Source organism: Lepisosteus platostomus, unplaced genomic scaffold, assembly GCF_059453375.1.
Source record: "Lepisosteus platostomus isolate fLepPlt1 unplaced genomic scaffold, fLepPlt1.hap1 Scaffold_72_H1, whole genome shotgun sequence".
Taxonomy (NCBI): Eukaryota; Metazoa; Chordata; class Actinopteri; order Semionotiformes; family Lepisosteidae; genus Lepisosteus; species Lepisosteus platostomus.
In genome coordinates, this window is record NW_028291684.1 from 65,621 (window position 1) to 84,386 (window position 18,766).

General features: G+C 49.1%; 8 non-coding genes and 1 pseudogene across 8 annotated transcripts; 4 read left to right on the forward strand and 5 right to left on the reverse strand.

Moving 5' to 3' along the window:
• Positions 1 to 3,329: 3,329 nt before the first annotated feature.
• trnas-uga (transfer RNA serine (anticodon UGA)) lies at positions 3,330 to 3,411 on the reverse strand. Its single transcript has one exon. It is a non-coding gene; the product is annotated as a tRNA-Ser (tRNA).
• Positions 3,412 to 7,852: 4,441 nt separating this feature from the next.
• On the reverse strand, positions 7,853 to 7,924 carry trnae-uuc (transfer RNA glutamic acid (anticodon UUC)). Its single transcript has one exon. It is a non-coding gene; the product is annotated as a tRNA-Glu (tRNA).
• A 201-nt stretch (positions 7,925 to 8,125) lies between these two features.
• Positions 8,126 to 8,197, forward strand: trnah-gug (transfer RNA histidin (anticodon GUG)). The gene has a single exon. It is a non-coding gene; the product is annotated as a tRNA-His (tRNA).
• Positions 8,198 to 8,771: 574 nt separating this feature from the next.
• trnav-aac (transfer RNA valine (anticodon AAC)) lies at positions 8,772 to 8,844 on the reverse strand. Its single transcript has one exon. It is a non-coding gene; the product is annotated as a tRNA-Val (tRNA).
• A 2,428-nt stretch (positions 8,845 to 11,272) lies between these two features.
• Positions 11,273 to 11,344, reverse strand: trnae-uuc (transfer RNA glutamic acid (anticodon UUC)). Its single transcript has one exon. It is a non-coding gene; the product is annotated as a tRNA-Glu (tRNA).
• Positions 11,345 to 11,545: 201 nt separating this feature from the next.
• trnah-gug (transfer RNA histidin (anticodon GUG)) lies at positions 11,546 to 11,617 on the forward strand. The gene has a single exon. It is a non-coding gene; the product is annotated as a tRNA-His (tRNA).
• Positions 11,618 to 14,230: 2,613 nt separating this feature from the next.
• Positions 14,231 to 14,394, forward strand: LOC148631909 (U1 spliceosomal RNA). Its single transcript, XR_015934510.1, has one exon. It is a non-coding gene; the product is annotated as a U1 spliceosomal RNA (small nuclear RNA).
• Positions 14,395 to 15,030: 636 nt separating this feature from the next.
• LOC148631910 (5S ribosomal RNA) lies at positions 15,031 to 15,149 on the reverse strand (annotated as a pseudogene).
• Positions 15,150 to 16,957: 1,808 nt separating this feature from the next.
• LOC148631911 (U1 spliceosomal RNA) lies at positions 16,958 to 17,121 on the forward strand. Its single transcript, XR_015934516.1, has one exon. It is a non-coding gene; the product is annotated as a U1 spliceosomal RNA (small nuclear RNA).
• Positions 17,122 to 18,766: the final 1,645 nt, after the last annotated feature.

The following is an 18,766-nucleotide window of genomic DNA, read 5'->3' on the forward strand; positions in this document are numbered from 1 at the left end:
GGTTACAAGAACCATGAAACTGCACGAGAAAGCCCGTACACTGAATTACACGGCTTTCTATTCAAAGGAGGGCAAAAGAAATTCCCTGAGATCGATTTTTTGCAGCACAGAGAGGATCGATGTCGTGAGGCCGGTTAGCTCAGCTGGTTAGAGCGTGGTGCTAATAATGCCAAGGTCACGGGTTTGAGCCCCGTACAGCCCAGGTCCTTTTCTCCTCTCTTACCAAAGCTGTTAGGTTCCTTTCCGTGGTGAGATGGGTTGTCATGCAACGCAGCCACATAGTGCCGACAGACAAGAGTGTTGCGGGAGAAGAGAAAAGTGTTTGAAGATTTAAGAGTGTCTTAGGTGGAGCCAAAATCAAGTGTCACAAATGCAAGTGGTTGGATTTCCAATGTTTAATATGGTAAAAATAAGCAGAAGTTATCTGCCGGTCCGGCACAGTCTGCCATGCTTTTGTCATATACTGTAAAGTGGTGTCGAACTGGGTGTCGAACTGGAGCCTCACCATTTGCATATGTGAGGCTCCAGTTATACATCGAGTGTCACATTAAATGACAAAAATGAAGAGAGTTAAAGCAGCTGGAGAGGTTTTCTTACAACTTTTGAGCTGACACAGTTTTGGAAAATGTTTCCTTCACGCTGCACTGTACAACATAGGCAGCCAAGAGTCTCCAAAACAAAACAGAATTGACAGATAGGAGAAAATTCCCACTCGTCCTGAAGTTCCCAAAATTCAGCACTGAGCGTAAACAAAGTGTCTAAGTAGCGTGGGAATGCTAACCCTAACCCTAGCTGGAGTTTGAGCAATCCAGCACTGAGCGTAAAAAGATGAGTCAAAGTAACGTCTAATTGGATTAGTTTCCTTAGAGCTGGTTCAGAGTTTGCTCAAGAGTTTACCCAGTGGGCATTGATTCGTCGAATACAGTATATTCACGGCGAAAATACGGCTATACGGGAATATACGTCGCCTCGACGTATAATCAACGTCGAATTGCAACCGTAAAATCGACGACATTAATAAACGCATATATAACGTTGAAAACACATCTAACACAGTGCCTGAGGCTTTTTACTGTATGTATCGTGTGTACGTATAGCCATATTTTCGCTGTGAATATACGTATATTCGACTAATCAATGCCCACAGCTTGGCATACAAGGGTTTTGCGGAGGGGGTCTTGCCACCTGCCTGAAAAAAAACAGTAAAATGTTTGAGGGCCTATAGAGTTTCTATTTTTATTTTCTTGAGAAAAGTTGATACCATTTCCTGGACACCCCGTCTCCCATCAGTGCGCGGTGCCCGGGGAAAAATCTGTAGGGGTGCTTCTGAAATTCTGAGGGGGGGTGATATTTCAGTTGAAACGGAGCTGTATGGTGCAGCTACCCAGATGAAATCTCGCAGCTATGCCATTGATTAGTGCTTCATGATAGAAAATAACGACTAGCAATCTGGTATTTGCGATGAAGTTCAGTTTCACATTTTTCGTCACTCTCACGGTTTGTATTGCCTGGAGCGAAAAGTACCATAAGCGTTCATTCTTGCAGCTACATGGACGTTCTGAATCGTTAAGAAAAAAATGTTGTAAAACCAACAGAAAGCACAGACTGCTATAACTAGTCCTAGTTATATAATGATTTTAAGTATAATGATAAACTACTGCAAGGAATCGGTCCACCTGAGCAAACAGGATCGTAATGTTGACACTCAATAACGACACTGATATGTGCAGTTCCTGGACGGATAGCCCTCCTGCCCATCAAACAGACTGAGTGACTGTTCGTGTCATTTAGTGTTGTCTGACCATTGACAAAGTACAACTATTTTTTTAGGGCGCAAATTAAGTTAGGTAAATCTTTTTGCCCAAAACTGAAGGGGCGACATTCCTCCCTCCCCCCGTGATGCCAGGCCTGTCCCCATCCTATTCCATAATGTCATTATACTGTATATAATACCATACAACAGTGACCGATCCTTACTAACTGCATGTGTTAAAATTGCACATCAGCTCATAGCAGGGGGCACATAGCCGCGATGTATTATCAATGTTAAATTTCAACCATTATATCGACAACATTAATAAACGCATACGTTGAGAAAATATCGAACCCAGCATATTTTCCGGTTATATACCACAATGCATTGCTAGTATTCGTTGGTCACCATTTTGTACACGTTTTTCAAACGTAGAAGTATATCCGCAAATATCTCAGCAATCCTCTTTTGACGAGCAAGTATGAACAATAATAATACTATCTGAATACATACAGATCTTTCTTAATATTATTTTGATTAAAATAGTACGTGAATAAGCAAAAAATGGCACATAAAATAGTGTGAATGGGGAAGATGACACAAAATCGTTTTGCCGTTTCTCTATTCTTATTCTATGTTGTACTTTCAAACTTTGGGTACTCTTTAATTAGGACAGACTTTATTGCTCAACTGCTATGATGCAAGCCAAATTTGATGCATTTATTTCAGTTTTGAGCTTAGTAAACCGTTCATTTTTTAGATTATACTAAAGAAGATATTAATCATCATTTATTTGGGAAGTAATATTATATAATTTTCTATACTATTTGCAATAGTATAAATGTGTTATACACTATCAGGGGCTGCTTTTTTGTGCACCTCATCTACAACAAGGGTTTTTTTCATTTATGTTTGTGGACCTTCACCATTTGAGGAAGTGAGTTAGATAAGAAAGTTACAGGTATGGTGAGCAATGACTGACAAAGGCACGTACTGCGTATTCCTTACAGAAGAGTAAGCAATTTGTTCTAAAAAACACCGGCTAAAGTCAAACATCGTTAGCAATCTTATTACTTAAATAGAATTAACATCAATAAACTGTAAGGTGCTGGTACATGCGAGTAGATTTGATCTTCTATTAAACAAAAATGCAAGTACAGCTCTAAAAAGGTCAACCTAGACTTCTGTAACAGATCTGTTCAGGTCATCGCTGTTCCTCTGACCTTGTGAGTCTTTGGAATTTTAAAAGTGTATTTTGCTTGCCTTTCATGTGGTCTGTGTACAAGTCACTGTGGCGTATGCGGTCCTACACAGCCTTGCTATAGACGTGACGAGCCTCCGCTATGTTGCAATGGAGAACAGGTTCAGTATGGAGCTGCCGAGAAAATTCAGCTGGAAAGCTCGTTGCAGAAAAGCATCGTTATCTGCGTCCAGCTGCAAAGCGTCACTCGTGGGTGCTGAAGAATCGATTTCCAAGGCAGTGGGTCTAGGCGATTTAGAGTGTTAAAGGTCCCAGCGAAAACAAAACAGCGCTGGTCCTTTTTCATGCACGCACGAGAGCAAATGCAAAGGACACCGTAGTCGGCAGGATTTGAACCTGCGCAGGGAGACCCAAACAGATTTCAAGTTTGTTGCCTTAACCACTCGGCCACGATTACAGTAAATACGCCAGCTGTTGGCTTCTTGCTACAATCGAACAGGGAGTGCGAGGCGGCGGCAACTTTTTTCAAGTTCGCTCTCCGTTTAAGAAACCTTTTACGCCATACGTGTAAGCAGACACACACCTCAGAGTACTTAAGGGTGGCTTCAAGTTGGAATGATAAAGTCTCCCCGTTCGGACATGAAAATAGAACTTTCTTAGACAGAAAGAAATCAACAACGGAGACATGTGGACGACGATTTCAGTCACTGCACTTTGAATAGCATTTTTACTCGAGTTACAGGAGATGCACGAATGGCCCTTGACCTACGCTCTTACGAATGCCTTGGAACATTCAAAGAGAACAGCCCTCAAGTCCTGCGGTTTATTATAATGCTGTTGCGTGTCGAGGCAGTATTTGACTCCGTCCTACCGTTGAGACACGGGGCGTACTGTAAATGAACTGCACCTGACAGCTTTAGAAAAACACCTGGGCTCAGTACGGTGCTGAGAGCTCAGCGTTGCTGTTGTTCTAATTAGCACGCACTGCATCGGATATGACCCGAACTTTTCAATTATTCCGATCAGTAAGTCAACACGTAGTCCACATGAAAGGTAGAAATATTCTCTTGTCTGTCTCTTCCCAGTGGGCAAAAGACGTATAATATACGTCTATTAAACGTATACCTTAGACGTCTAAATGTGGTCTACAATTCGTCTAGAATGAAATTCTAATATACGTCTAAAGTTATACGTCAATTATACGTCTATGTTTAGACGTTCATTATACATAAATGGTTGGAGTTCTATTATACGGATAAATTTAGAGGACTATAATACATATATGGTTGGAGTTCCGGATAACTTTAGAGGTCTATTATACGGATAACTTTAGAGGACTATTATACGTATATGGTTAGAGGTCTATTATACGTATAACTTTAGACGTCTATTATACGTATATGGTTAGAGGTCTATTATACGGATAACTTTAGACGTCTATTATACGTATATGGTTAGAGGTCTATTATACGGATAACTTTAGACGTCTATTATACGTATATGGTTAGAGGTCTATTATACGGATAACATTAGAGGTCTATTATACATCAAAGATAGATTTTATAGGTGTAGAAACAAGTAAATCAAGCCAATGATTAGGTTTAGAAATTTATTCTGAAAATACACATTCACACCTGAAACATACGTATTTCAAATTATACATTGTATACAATCAATCAACAATCAACATATGGGCAATAATCATAAAAAACACAACTAGTCTTAAACTTCAGCTACAAATTCTGGTAACATGGCAATATACAGTATAGTAATGACAAACACAAAACTAATTACATTAACACACTAACTCAAAACCACATTTTGATTCAAATATACATTTTAAAATGTACAACTTCTATATTTCCAAGAAAAAAAAATATTACAATGGAAGTTAAGATGATTTTTTTCCACTATTTGCAAACCCTGTCTAATTGTCCTAACAGTTAGAACCAAAAACCTATTATTTTCAGTGTCCAGATCTCCTGGCCCCCTGTCTTTCATATGCATTCTTCAAGTAACACATTGCATGCTCCTTTATTTCTTTTTCTGTTGATGTAGGGTGGGACTTCAGCACCGCAGCTAGGAGAAAATTATATAATATTACTTCCCAAATAAATGATGATGAATATCTTCTTTAGTATAATCTAAAAAGTGAACGGTTTACTAAGCTCAAAACTGAAATAAATGTATAAAATTTGGCTTGCATCATAGCAGTTGAGCAATAAAGTCTGTCCTAATTAAAGAGTACCCAAAGTTTGAAAGTACAACATAGAATAAGAATAGAGAAACGGCAAAACGATTTTGTGTCATCTTCCCCATTCACACTATTTTATGTGCCATTTTTTGCTTATTCACGTACTATTTTAATCAAAATAATATTAAGAAAGATCTGTATGTATTCAGATAGTATTATTATTGTTCATACTTACTCGTCAAAAGAGGATTGCTGAGATATTTGCGGATATACTTCTACGTTTGAAAAACGTGTCCAAAATTGTGACCAACGAATACTAGCAATGCATTGTGGTATATAACCGGAAAATATGCTGGGTTCGATATTTTCTCAACGTATGCGTTTATTAATGTTGTCGATATTATGGTTGAAATATAACATTGATAATACATCGCGGCTATGTGCCCCCTGCTATGAGCTGATGTGCAATTTTAACGCATGTAGTTAGTAAGGATCGGTCACTGTTGTATGGTATTATATATAATGACATTATGGAATAGGATGGGGACAGGCCTGGCATCACGGGGGGAGGGGGGAATGTTGCCCCTTCAGTTTTGGGCAAAAAGATTTACCTAACTTAATTTGCGCCCTAAAAAAATAGTTGTACTTTGTCAATGGTCAGACAACACTAAATGACAGGAACAGTCACTCAGTCTGTTTGATGGGCAGGAGGGCTATCCGTCCAGGAACTGCACATATCAGTGTCGTTATTGAGTGTCAACATTACGATCCTGTTTGCTCAGGTGGACCGATTCCTTGCAGTAGTTTATCATTATACTTAAAATCGTTATATAACTAGGACTAGTTATAGCAGTCTGTGCTTTCTGTTGGTTTTACAACATTTTTTCTTAACGATTCAGAACGTCCATGTAGCTGCAAAAATGAACGCTTATGGTACTTTTCGCTCCAGGCAATACTCTCCAGTGAGAGTGACGAAAAATGTGAAACTGAACTTCATCGCAAATACCAGATTGCTAGTCGATATCTTCTATCATAAAGCACTAATTAATGGCATAGCTGCGAGATTTCATTTGGGTAGCTGCACCGTACAGCTCCGTTTCAACCGAAATATCACCCCCGCTCAGAATTTCAGACGCCCCCCTACAGATTTTTCCCCGGGCACCGCGCACTGATGGGGGACGGGGTTTCCAGGAAATGGTATCAACTTTTCTCAAGAAAATAAAAATAGAAACTCTATAGGCACTCAAACATTTTACTGTTTTTTTTTTCAGGCAGGTGGCAAGACCCCTCCGCAAAACCCTTGTATGCCAAGCTGTGGGCATTGATTCGTCGAATATACGTATATTCACGGCGAAAATACGGCTATACGTATATATACGTCGCCTCGACGTATAATCAACGTCGAATTGCAACCGTAAAATCGACGACATTAATAAATGCATATATAACGTCGAAAACACATCTAACACTAGGAGTATACGGGATTCTGCACAGTGTACGAAGTAAATTATTTTCGCAGTAATTAATTTACACGTGTATAATAAATATAGTAAATATAATTAATTACTGCGAAAATAATTTACTTCGTACACTGTGCAGAGTGCTGTATACTCCTAGTGTTAGATGTGTTTTCGACGTTATATATGCGTTTATTAATGTTTATTTCACAGTGTCGTGCACCTTTTCATTGCTCTCGCTTTCAGAGCCTCCGCACGGCACACGACTCGACATCAGGAAGCACATTGAAGTGAAAGCAGGGAGCGCTGCGACATGCACTGTGCAGATCCTGCCACACTAAGAGGTATATAAGCGTCAAAGGCAAGTCATTCCGAGTTGGTCGTTTGTGTTTTCCGTTCAGACGCGAAATGCTGAAATGATCTCTCGGCTCCTCGGTTGTCATTTCTGCTCCGTAAAGGAATCACAGCACGAGTCGGCTTCCAGCACGGTGGGTCGGGATACAATGCCGGGGGTCGGAGAGCGATGTCTTCCTCGTTAGTACAGGACCTGTCACCTGTCCCCACCTGTCACGCGGGAGACCGGGGTACATCAGGACGCGCATTGAAGTGAAAGCAGGATGCGCTGCGACATGCACTGTGCAGATCCCGCCACACTAAGAGGTGAGTGGGTCTGTTCGATCACAGCACTAGGCGAATCCCCAATCCCCTTTTGTGCGTGACGACAGAAGAAGTCTGGTCTGTTTCCGCCCGGTTTCGATCCGGGGATCTTTCGCGTGTGAGGCTACACTACGGAAACTGTGGTCAGATGTGCCCAGCGGCCCAGCGCTGAGCTTCGCCAATGCGATTCAGCTGCTTCCAGTGCCTTTATTGGGGTGCGCTGATGGACCGTGCTCTCTCTCCAGAGACCAGCACGCCTGTCATGGATGGAGCAGGAAAGACGGCGCCACATTCTACAGCCCTCTCCACGCAATCGACGAAATCGGGCTACTGAAGTGGAGAAAATCGCCTCTCCAGAAAGTGCAAATATCATCTTGGAGAGTATAAATCCTATTGCCGAAGGTCAGCCCTGTCTACCAGAGTGACCCTCCCACCTCCTGCAGCGATGGTCAGCTCGTCTCACACGCGAGAAGTTTCGGCTGGAAACAAGCGCCCCCTCTTTTCGCACGTTTTGCACGTTGAGTAGTTTTAATGCGGCTCCTTCGTACACAGTGCTGATCTTTTGGAAAGCAGGAGGCAAAAGTGACACGTTCCCATACCGGGAGTCGAACCCGGGCCGCCTGGGTGAAAACCAGGAATCCTAACCGCTAGACCATATGGGAGTGCACAACCCTGCTGTTCCGGGCATCATGCAAGCAAACTACATAAATATGAGAAAACACGCAAGAGAGTTGTCACTCAGAGTGTCGAAGGGTCGATGTATACTGGGGCTCAGTTGAAATGCAACGTCAGGACTTTCCCGAATTATGTCACACGAAGAGAGCACAGCCTTTTCCGCCCTGCCACGTGTGTATCGGTAACTCGCCGTGATCGTATAGTGGTCAGTACTTTGCGTTGTGGCCGCAACAACCCCGGTTCGAATCCGGGTCACGGCAGAATAGGGGCGTCTGCTTTTACTACTTGCACGAATGAAGGCAAAAAAAAGCCAATTGATGTGAACGAACGGCGCTTTACAGAGGAGTACTGCCTGACTGGATCGTTGATGAACGACAGAGACCACTCCGACCTCTTCTCGGGTTTCTTCAATGACTTACTAAGGATCTTCTTCACATTCGCCCATGCAGGGGAAGCCAGTTACACCAAAGCAAACGCAGGAAAGTGCAATTCAAGCAGAGACCAGGAGGTACTTGTTTACACCGAGAGTGGTCGGAGAATGGAACAATGCGCCCAGCCCTGTTGCTGGAGCCGATTCTTGATGAGATCTTGGGCTCACTAAGAAGCCCCCGCTGGATGCTAATCTTTCTGTTGTTCTTGCAGGTCCTGCGCTGCTTTTGAGCCGACAGAGCTCGTCCTGATCTGTCGGCACAGCCCAATTGCAAATGATCGGCTCCGCATACAGAAGGAACGTGCGTTTGGTACAAGAGTGCATGAAGGCACCGGAAATACATTGGGAACAAATGACCGGTCGCTCAATACCTCTGTGAAGTACAGGAGCGTGCAAAACGAGGCTGTTTCCGCCCGGTCTCGAACCGGGGACCTTTCGCGTGTTAGGCGAACGTGATAGCCGCTACACCACGGAAACCTGCAGGGACTGCTGCTGGTGTCTCGCTTGCGTTTCGGGCTGAGAAAGGGACGCGTCACTTTAGGCAGGGGGCGCTGGAGAGAGGAACAAAGGGCGCGATGAAACAAAACACCGAAACCCGGGATCTTTAGATCTTCAGTCTAACGCTCTCCCAGCTGAGCTATTTCGGCGGTGCACAGAGCCCACAGCCACCTGCTCCAGCCTTCCTGTGTTGCGGCATGAGCGCACCAAGAGTAGCGGGAGAGTGTTGCAGGAACGTCACTCAGAAGGAAAGCCACCCAGGTGCGCCCTCTGAGCTCTGTCCAGCGCATCTTCCTCGCATGGACTCCTGCCTGCGACGGGCAGGAAACAATTAGCAAGAACAGAACAACACCCCATGGGTGTCTCATGACCACACCTTAGGTTGTGACACGTGCAGGTGTGAGGGGTTGCCGGGCTACTTTGGAGCAGAGCTTGGGCGGAGGGAGGGCGGGAAAGCAGACAAAGAGGTGACACCTCAAGGTCTGCACGATCACAGCTCTCCGCCGCCCCAGGCTTCCGCTCGATAAGCTGCTGGACACACCCGCCCCTCCTCACACAGACCGTAGAAAAGCCCCCGAGTCGGAGGGCTCTCTCTTCCTCCCAGGAGCTCTTGGACACGACGCACAGACAGGGTGCGGGGAGCCGCCGCCTGCAAACACAGCTCCAGGCAGGACTCCACTCCGTAGGAGCCGCAGAGCAGAGGAGATGGGGGCAGCTTAGCTCCTGTGCAGAGACCTGAGCTGCTGTTGCTGCAGACGCTGTCTTTTCTGCACTCGGGGTAGGAGTGAATGTTGAGTTGCCCTTAGAAATGAAGCAGAGTACTTCAACGGCACAGGTGTGTGTGTGTGCGTGCGCCCTGGTGATTCTGGGAGACAGATCGAACCTGGGCTAAAAGAGAGGAGGCTTAGCCCTCTTCCATTTGCTACTTCAAAGTTGTACAACCCATTTGTATCTGCTAGGCGGCGCAGTTGTCGTGCACAAAGAACGCTTTAAAAAAAGCGTCCAAAGCAAGTCATTCCGAGTTGGTCGTTTGTGTTTTCCGTTCAGACGCGAAATGCTGAAATGATCTCTCGGCTCCTCGGTTGTCATTTCTGCTCCGTAAAGGAATCACAGCACGCGTCGCCTTCCAGCACGCTGGGTCGGAACACGATGCCGGGGGTCGGAGCGTGTGATGTCTTCCTCGTTAGTATAGTGGCAAGTATCCCCGCCTGTCACGCGGGAGACCGGGGTTCGATTCCCCGACTGGGAGTAGCTTTTCTTTTACCTCCTTAGAGAAAGGACTGCCTTTCATTTCTCTGTTTTCTAACACAGCGTTGTGCACCTTTTCATTGCTCTCGCTTTCAGAGCCTCCGCACGGCACACGACTCGACATCAGGAAGCACATTGAAGTGAAAGCAGGGAGGGCTGCGACATGCACTGTGCAGATCCCGCCACACTAAGAGGTGAGTGGGTCTGTTCGATGCACAAAGAACGCTTTGATAAGCGTCAAAGGCAAATCATTCCGAGTTGGTCGTTTGTGTTTTCCGTTCAGACGCGAAATGCTGAAATGATCTCTCGGCTCCTCGGATGTCATTTCTGCTCCGTAAAGGAATCACAGCACGAGTCGGCTTCCAGCACGGTGGGTCGGGACACGATGCCGGGGGTCGGAGAGAGTGATGTCTTCCTCGTTAGTATAGGACCTGTCACGTGGACCTGTCACCTGTCCCCACCTGTCACGCGGGAGACCGGGGTACATCAGGACGCGCATTGAAGTGAAAGCAGGATGCGCTGCGACATGCACTGTGCAGATCCCGCCACACTAAGAGGTGAGTGGGTCTGTTCGATCACAGCACTAGGCGAATCCCCAATCCCCTTTTGTGCGTGGCGACAGAAGAAGTCTGGTCTGTTTCCGCCCGGTTTCGATCCAGGGATCTTTCGCGTGTGAGGCGAACGTGATAACCACTACACTACGGAAACTGTGGTCAGATGTGCCCAGCGGCCGAGCGCTGAGCTTCGCCAATGCGATTCAGCTGCTTCCAGTGCCTTTATTGGGGTGCGCTGATGGACCGTGCTCTCTCTCCAGAGACCAGCATGCCTGTCATGGACGGAGCAGGAAAGACGGCGCCACATTCTACAGCCCTCTCCACGCAATCGACGAAATCGGGCTACTGAAGTGGAGAAAATCGCCTCTCCAGAAAGTGCAAATATCATCTTGGAGAGTATAAATCCTATTGCTGAAGGTCAGCCCTGTCTACCAGAGTGACCCTCCCACCTCCTGCAGCGATGGTCAGCTCGTCTCACACGCGAGAAGTTTCGGCTGGAAACAAGCGCCCCCTCTTCTCGCACGTTTTGCACGTTGAGTAGTTTTAATGCGGCTCCTTCGTACACAGTGCTGATCTTTTGGAAAGCAGGAGGCAAAATTGACACGTTCCCATACCGGGAGTCGAACCCGGGCCGCCTGGGTGAAAACCAGGAATCCTAACCGCTAGACCATATGGGAGTGCACAACCCTGCTGTTCCGGGCATCATGCAAGCAAACTACATAAATATGAGAAAACACGCAAGAGAGTTGTCACTCAGAGTGTCGAAGGGTCGATGTATACTGGGGCTCAGTTGAAATGCAACGTCAGGACTTTCCCGAATTATGTCACACGAAGAGAGCACAGCCTTTTCCGCCCTGCCACGTGTGTATCGGTAACTCGCCGTGATCGTATAGTGGTCAGTACTTTGCGTTGTGGCCGCAACAACCCCGGTTCGAATCCGGGTCACGGCAGAATAGGGGCGTCTGCTTTTACTACTTGCACGAATGAAGGCAAAAAAAAGCCAATTGATGTGAACGAACGGCGCTTTACAGAGGAGTACTGCCTGACTGGATCGTTGATGAACGACAGAGACCACTCCGACCTCTTCTCGGGTTTCTTCAATGACTTACTAAGGATCTTCTTCACATTCGCCCATGCATGGGAAGCCAGTTACACCAAAGCAAACGCAGGAAAGTGCATTTCATGCAGAGACCAGGAGGGACCTGTTTACACCAAGAGTGGTCGGAGTATGGAACAATGCGCCAAGCCCTGTTTCTGGAGTCGATTCTTGATTAGATCTTGGGAGAAGCCCCCGCTGGATGCTAATCTTTCTGTTGTTCTCGCAGGTGTTGCGCTGCTTTTGAGCCGACAGAGCTCGTCTTGGTCTGTCGGCACAGCCCAATTGCAAATGATCGGCTCCAGGTACAGAAAAAACATGTGTTTGGTACAAGAGTGCATGAAGGCACCGGAAATACATTGGGAACAAATGACTGGTGGTTCAAGACCTCTGTGAAGTGCAGGAGCGTGCAAGAAGAAGCTGTTTGCACCCAGTCTCGAACCGGGGACCTTTCGCGTGTTAGGCGAACGTGATAGCCGCTACACTACGGAAACCTGTAGGGACTGTTGCTGGTGTCTCGCTTGCGTTTCGGGCTGAGAAAGGGACGCGTCACTTTAGGCAGAGGGCGCTGGAGAGAGAAACAAAGGGCGCGATGAAACAAAATGCCGAAACCCGGGATCGAGCCAGGGACCTTTAGAACATACTCTCACGCATCGTTAGAATATGTGCGTTTGATCATCAATTGCGTAACAACCACATTCGTTCGACTTGAGCAATGAAGCTCATAGTTTTCAAATCTTGAAAGCTGTCATTGAGCACATCATAGTGTGCAGTACGCCCCGTAACTTGCGTACTTCAACAGAAAGAAGAGCAGACAGCTCCATAAATATGCGAGGCGCAGAGAGTGCAAGGCGAGCCGCACACGTTTCGGTGGCTGAGAGAGGGCAGTTTTTGCTTCTGCATTTCCCAAGTAAGGACGCATGACAACAAGCGATCGCGGTGCTCATTTACGACATAGTGGTGATGAGTTTTCAGTACGTGTTCTTTTGAACGAGCAATGAGGTTGCTGCCTTGGACAGCTGACTGCACGCTCTCATTGTGCCACGTGATGAGTATTCACCAGGCTCGTTCAGTCATTAGTCCGGAGCGCGCACTTTGTGGGGGGCGGGGGACCGCGTTCGCGCTCTGCCCCCGGTCTCTTGCGCGAGTACTAAATCTCACGGACAGGGGGGCCTCGTCATTGATTGTTACAGGTGAGACGGGGATTAGGAGGAGACCCCGACTGATGGGTAAAGGGGAGCACTAACACCAGAGGGACACCCCCGGCGTCTCTTTTTGAGAGACGCCCTGGGGTTTCCTAATGGCCAAGGAGGGTCGGGACCTCGGTTTGACGCCTCCCCCGAAGGACGGCGCCTTTTTGTGCAGCAGAGTGTCGCCATCAGGAGGCTGGGGCGTAAGAGAGCCACACAGCCCGCAGGGTGAGCGCTCCCTACTGGTCCCAGTCACACCTCTTGCAGGAGCAGCAGCAACCGGAGCTTTTCCGGGGTGGAATCTCCCATCCGGGTGCTGGCCAGGCTCACACCTGCTGGGCTGCCCCGGGGGTGAGCCCAGTCGAGAGTCGCAGGGCCAGATCTAGTCACCGGGGAGAAACGATACAAGTGAAGGATTGCTCGGCTCTCGGCACTTGAAAAGACCGACAAATGTCTCGTTCCCGCCGGAGCTGAATGTACCCGCATGTGTGGTGTCGTCTTCTTCCCCCGCCCCGCTGTGTTTGCTGTATTGTCTCTGAAGCCGGCCCCCCCGAGACGAGACGGGCTGTTCCTGTGCCCCAATTAACACTTTACAGGTGCCATTCCCCGGCATTGTGGCCATTGTCGGTGCTCACACGCGATAAGATAAGGCGGAGGAGAGTGGGGCATGCCCAGCGGCAGACATTCAAGGAGGGGGCAGTGCGAGGTGAGGTGAGGTGCGACACGCCGGAGCCCCGACGCAGCTAATGCGGAGCACTTGTTGGACTGGCATCGAAAGGACGTGTGCGCACGGAGCGAGCCTTCCCTGCGGCGGAGTGCGGGAAATTTCTCCCCCCCTCCCGCTGCAGGAGTTGTGTGCACTGCAGCGGTGCCGAGAGAAAAGCACAGAAGGCAGCAGGCTCTGGAGAGCAGGTAAGAGACGGAGCCTTGTGGGCAGGCGAGCAGGCCCGTTTTTTTGGAAATTGCTGAAAAGGTTTGTTCGGTGTGTGGCAGGCGCACGTCGCGAGCTTGCGTGGCGATCTGCCGGTCTGGAGTTATGCAAATGAGGCCGAATTGCATCCCGGGACATGCTGCGAATGCGCAACGGCGACTGCAGATGTGTAGGAAACGGCGCGCTCGTTTTCTCGTTTTGCCCACACTTTTGAGTGTTAGTGTGGCGTGTGAGTGTGTGAAAGAGTGGGCCCAGCAGGAGGCGGTGGCGTGCGGGGCGAGGAGGTGGCCTAGGCTGCGCGATTTGTGCTGTGGGTGCGGGCCGCTTGCAGGGGCCTGTTTAACTCATACTTACCTGGCAGGGGAGATACCTTGATCAAGAAGGAGGTTCACCCAGGGCGAGGCTCGGCCATTGCACTCCGGCTGTGCTGACCCCTGCGAATTCCCCAAATGTGGGAATCTCGACTGCATAATTTCTGGTAGTGGGGGACTGCGTTCGCGCTCTCCCCTGATGTGCTTGGTCCAAAATCAGATACAGGAAGGTTAGGACACCACGAGCTGCGTGGCTGCGGAAGGATCCCGGTTCGACAGGAGTGGACGCCACTGCTGGTTCTCGCTGGCTTTTAGTTAGGGGTCCGGAGAAGCATCTCAAGCTAGTTCCACTACTCCTTCCGGACGTTCATTCCCTTTTCAAAGTCAGTCGTTTTGCTGTAGTCTGCGTTCTTTAGGCTGATTATCGAGGTTAGCCTTTATTTGGTCATGGGGGGCCTCGGTACTGTATGCTGAGTCTAAAGACAGTTTCACCCGTTTTCTGATTGCTCGGTTCTGTACCAGTGCAGACATGTCAAACAGTGAATGGCTGTACCTCTATTGTATCCGTGCTCAATGAATGAAATCGGTAGCAAATGAATATATGTCTAGTTATACGAAAAACGAGTGGTTTATCGACTCATCTTAATTTGCAGATTTAGAGGCAGCTTCGATATTCGTTTTACAGACGGGTTTTTTTTTTTGAATATGGGTCACACACATGCCACAGCAACAAAACATCTCTAGAGATGAGGCTATAGATCACCTTTCCATCCTGCAGGTTTTCCTCCCAAAGCCTACGGCACCAACGGCGACCCCTGCTGGCCGGGAGAGCAAAAGTTTACAGCACCTGGTATTCCCAGGCAGTCTCCCATCCAAGTACTAACCAGGCCCGATGCTGCTTAGCTTCCAAGATCAGACGAGATCGGGCGTATTCAGGGTGGTGTGGCCGTAAGCGAAAGCCCCGGCGCCTGACTCGCTACTTGAAGCTGTGTGTGGCGGGGGTTCCATGCCCCCCGAGCGGGACTGAAGGATCGTTCGTGTGCCACTCTTTGGAAAGGAGCTGCTTTCCAAATCGCATTGCGTGCCTGGATGTTGGTGAATGCGCTCCCTTGTGTTGGCTCGTCCCGCACTGGAGGAGGACAAACAATCTGCACGGAGGAGCACCAGGCAAGTCTTCACCAGACAAAAACCTCCAGTGCACAGCACTCTGGAAACATTTCGGGGCTTTTGCGTGTTTATTTCAGCACGTAAAGCGCACCGGTCCAACACGTCGGCCGGGCGCGCGGCGCCTCCGCCCTCTTGTGGCCTTGCGGCGTCAGAGCAAGAGGCTCCTTCTCGCTGCCCTTCCGCTGTGTTGCAGGGCCCCGAGAGGGAACCCGGAGCGCGCACTTTGTGGGGGGCGGGGGACCGCGTTCGCGCTCTGCCCCCGGTCTCTTGCGCGAGTACTAAATCTCACGGACAGGGGGGCCTCGTCATTGATTGTTACAGGTGAGACGGGGATTAGGAGGAGACCCCGACTGATGGGTAAAGGGGAGCACTAACACCAGAGGGACAACCCTGGCGTCTCTTTTTGAGAGACGCCCTGGGGTTTCCTAATGGCCAAGGAGGGTCGGGACCTCGGTTTGACGCCTCCCCCGAAGGACGGCGCCTGTTTGTGCAGCAGAGTGTCGCCATCAGGAGGCTGGGGCGTAAGAGAGCCACACAGCCCGCAGGGTGAGCGCTCCCTACTGGTCCCAGTCACACCTCTTGCAGGAGCAGCAGCAACCGGAGCTTTTCCGGGGTGGAATCTCCCACCCGGGTGCCGGCCAGGCTCACACCTGCTGGGCTGCCCCGGGGGTGAGCCCAGTCGAGAGTCGCAGGGCCAGATCTAGTCACCGGGGAGAAACGATACAAGTGAAGGATTGCTCGGCTCTCGGCACTTGAAAAGACCGACAAATGTCTCGTTCCCGCCGGAGCTGAATGTACCCGCATGTGTGGTGTCGTCTTCTTCCCCCGCCCCGCTGTGTTTGCTGTATTGTCTCTGAAGCCTGCCCCCCCGAGACGAGACGGGCTGTTCCTGTGCACCAATTAACACTTTACAGGTGCCATTCCCCGGCATTGTGGCCATTGTCGGTGCTCACACGCGATAAGATAAGGCGGAGGAGAGCGGGGCATGCCCAGCGGCAGACATTCAAGGAGGGGGCAGTGCGAGGTGAGGTGAGGTGCGACACGCCGGAGCCCCGACGCAGCTAATGCGGAGCACTTGTTGGACTGGCATCGAAAGGACGTGTGCGCACGGAGCGAGCCTTCCCTGCGGCGGAGCGCGGGAACTTTCTCCCCCCCTCCCGCTGCAGGAGTTGTGTGCACTGCAGCGGTGCCGAGAGAAAAGCACAGAAGGCAGCAGGCTCTGGAGAGCAGGTAAGAGACGGAGCCTTGTGGGCAGGCGAGCAGGCCCGTTTTTTGGGAAATTGCTGAAAAGGTTTGTTCGGTGTGTGGCAGGCGCACGTCGCGAGCTTGCGTGGCGATCTGCCGGTCTGGAGTTATGCAAATGAGGCCGAATTGCATCCCGGGACATGCTGCGAATGCGCAACGGCGACTGCAGATGTGTAGGAAACGGCGCGCTCGTTTTCTCGTTTTGCCCACACTTTTGAGTGTTAGTGTGGCGTGTGAGTGTGTGAAAGAGTGGGCCCAGCAGGAGGCGGTGGCGTGCGGGGCGAGGAGGTGGCCTAGGCTGCGCGATTTGTGCTGTGGGTGCGGGCCGCTTGCAGGGGCCTGTTTAACTCATACTTACCTGGCAGGGGAGATACCTTGATCAAGAAGGAGGTTCACCCAGGGCGAGGCTCGGCCATTGCACTCCGGCTGTGCTGACCCCTGCGAATTCCCCAAATGTGGGAATCTCGACTGCATAATTTCTGGTAGTGGGGGACTGCGTTCGCGCTCTCCCCTGATGTGCTTGGTCCAAAATCAGATACAGGAGGGTTAGGACACCACGAGCTGCGTGGCTGCGGAAGGATCCCGGTTCGACAGGAGTGGACGCCGCTGCTGGTTCTCGCTGGCTTTTAGTTAGGGGTCCGGAGAAGCATCTCAAGCTAGTTCCACTACTCCTTCCGGACGTTCATTCCCTTTTCAAAGTCGGTCGTTTTGCTGTAGTCTGCGTTCTTTAGGCTGATTATCGAGGTTAGCCTTTATTTGGTCATGGGGGGCCTCGGTACTGTATGCTGAGTCTAAAGACAGTTTCACCCGTTTTCTGATTGCTCGGTTCTGTACCAGTGCAGACATGTCAAACAGTGAATGGCTGTACCTCTATTGTATCCGTGCTCAATGAATGAAATCGGTAACAAATGAATAAATGTCTAGTTATACGAAAAACGAGTGGTTTATCGACTCATCTTAATTTGCAGATTTAGAGGCAGCTTCGATATTCGTTTTACAGACGGGTTTTTTTTTTTGAATATGGGTCACACACATGCCACAGCAACAAAACATCTCTAGAGATGAGGCTATAGATCACCTTTCCATCCTGCAGGTTTTCCTCCCAAAGCCTACGGCACCAACGGCGACCCCTGCTGGCCGGGAGAGCAAAAGCTTACAGCACCTGGTATTCCCAGGCAGTCTCCCATCCAAGTACTAACCAGGCCTGACGCTGCTTAGCTTCCAAGATCAGACGTGTTCAGGGTGGTGTGGCCGTAAGCGAAAGCCCTGGCGCCTGACTCGCTACTTGAAGCTATGTGTGGCGGGGGTTCCGTGCCCCCCGAGCGGGACTGAAGGATCGTTCGTGTGCAACTCTTTGGAAAGGAGCTGCTTTCCAAATCGCATTGCGTGCCTGGATGTTGGCGAATGCGCTCCCTTGTGTTGGCTCGTCCCGCACTGGAGGAGGACAAACAATCTGCACGGAGGAGCACCAGGCAAGTCTTCACCAGACAAAAACCTCCAGTGCACAGCACTCTGGAAACATTTCGGGGCTTTCGCGTGTTTATTTCAGCACGTAAAGCGCACCGGTCCAACACGTCGGCCGGGCGCGCGGCGCCTCCGCCCTGTTGCTGCCCCTGCAGCTGCTTCACTTTTCCCTTTAGTTGCCATCGATTTTTTTGTAGTGCTATACATATACGATTGAGGTATCTTAGAGTTCTCCTTCGAAGACCCAGCACTCTCTTTTCTTTTCCCAGTGTTACTCATATCGGACTTTTTAAACCTAAAAAAAAATCGTTTTTTCTTTCAATTATAACTGAAGTTTAAACAACTAGTGTTAAGTCCTTATTTTTCTGTAGTCAAAAAAAGCAAAAATTAACATTCAGGTCATGAAAACCCCAAAAAACCTCCCCAACCACTAAACTTTACCTCCCACCTGAGCGCCATCTTGAACGCCCCTACCACCAGAGAATGCTCACGATTTCGGAAGCTGTCTCCGGGACGTGCTGATTCCACACATCCTGAATAAATCATGATATTGTTAGTTGCTGTAGCTAGACGTTCAAATGAGTTTCATGGCCAGATGGACTGTTTCCTCCAGCGGTATAATATTGCAGTGAGACAGCACGATGCCTGCAAGACTATGTCACGCTAAACGCCACAGATTGTGTTTGTCCGTTCGT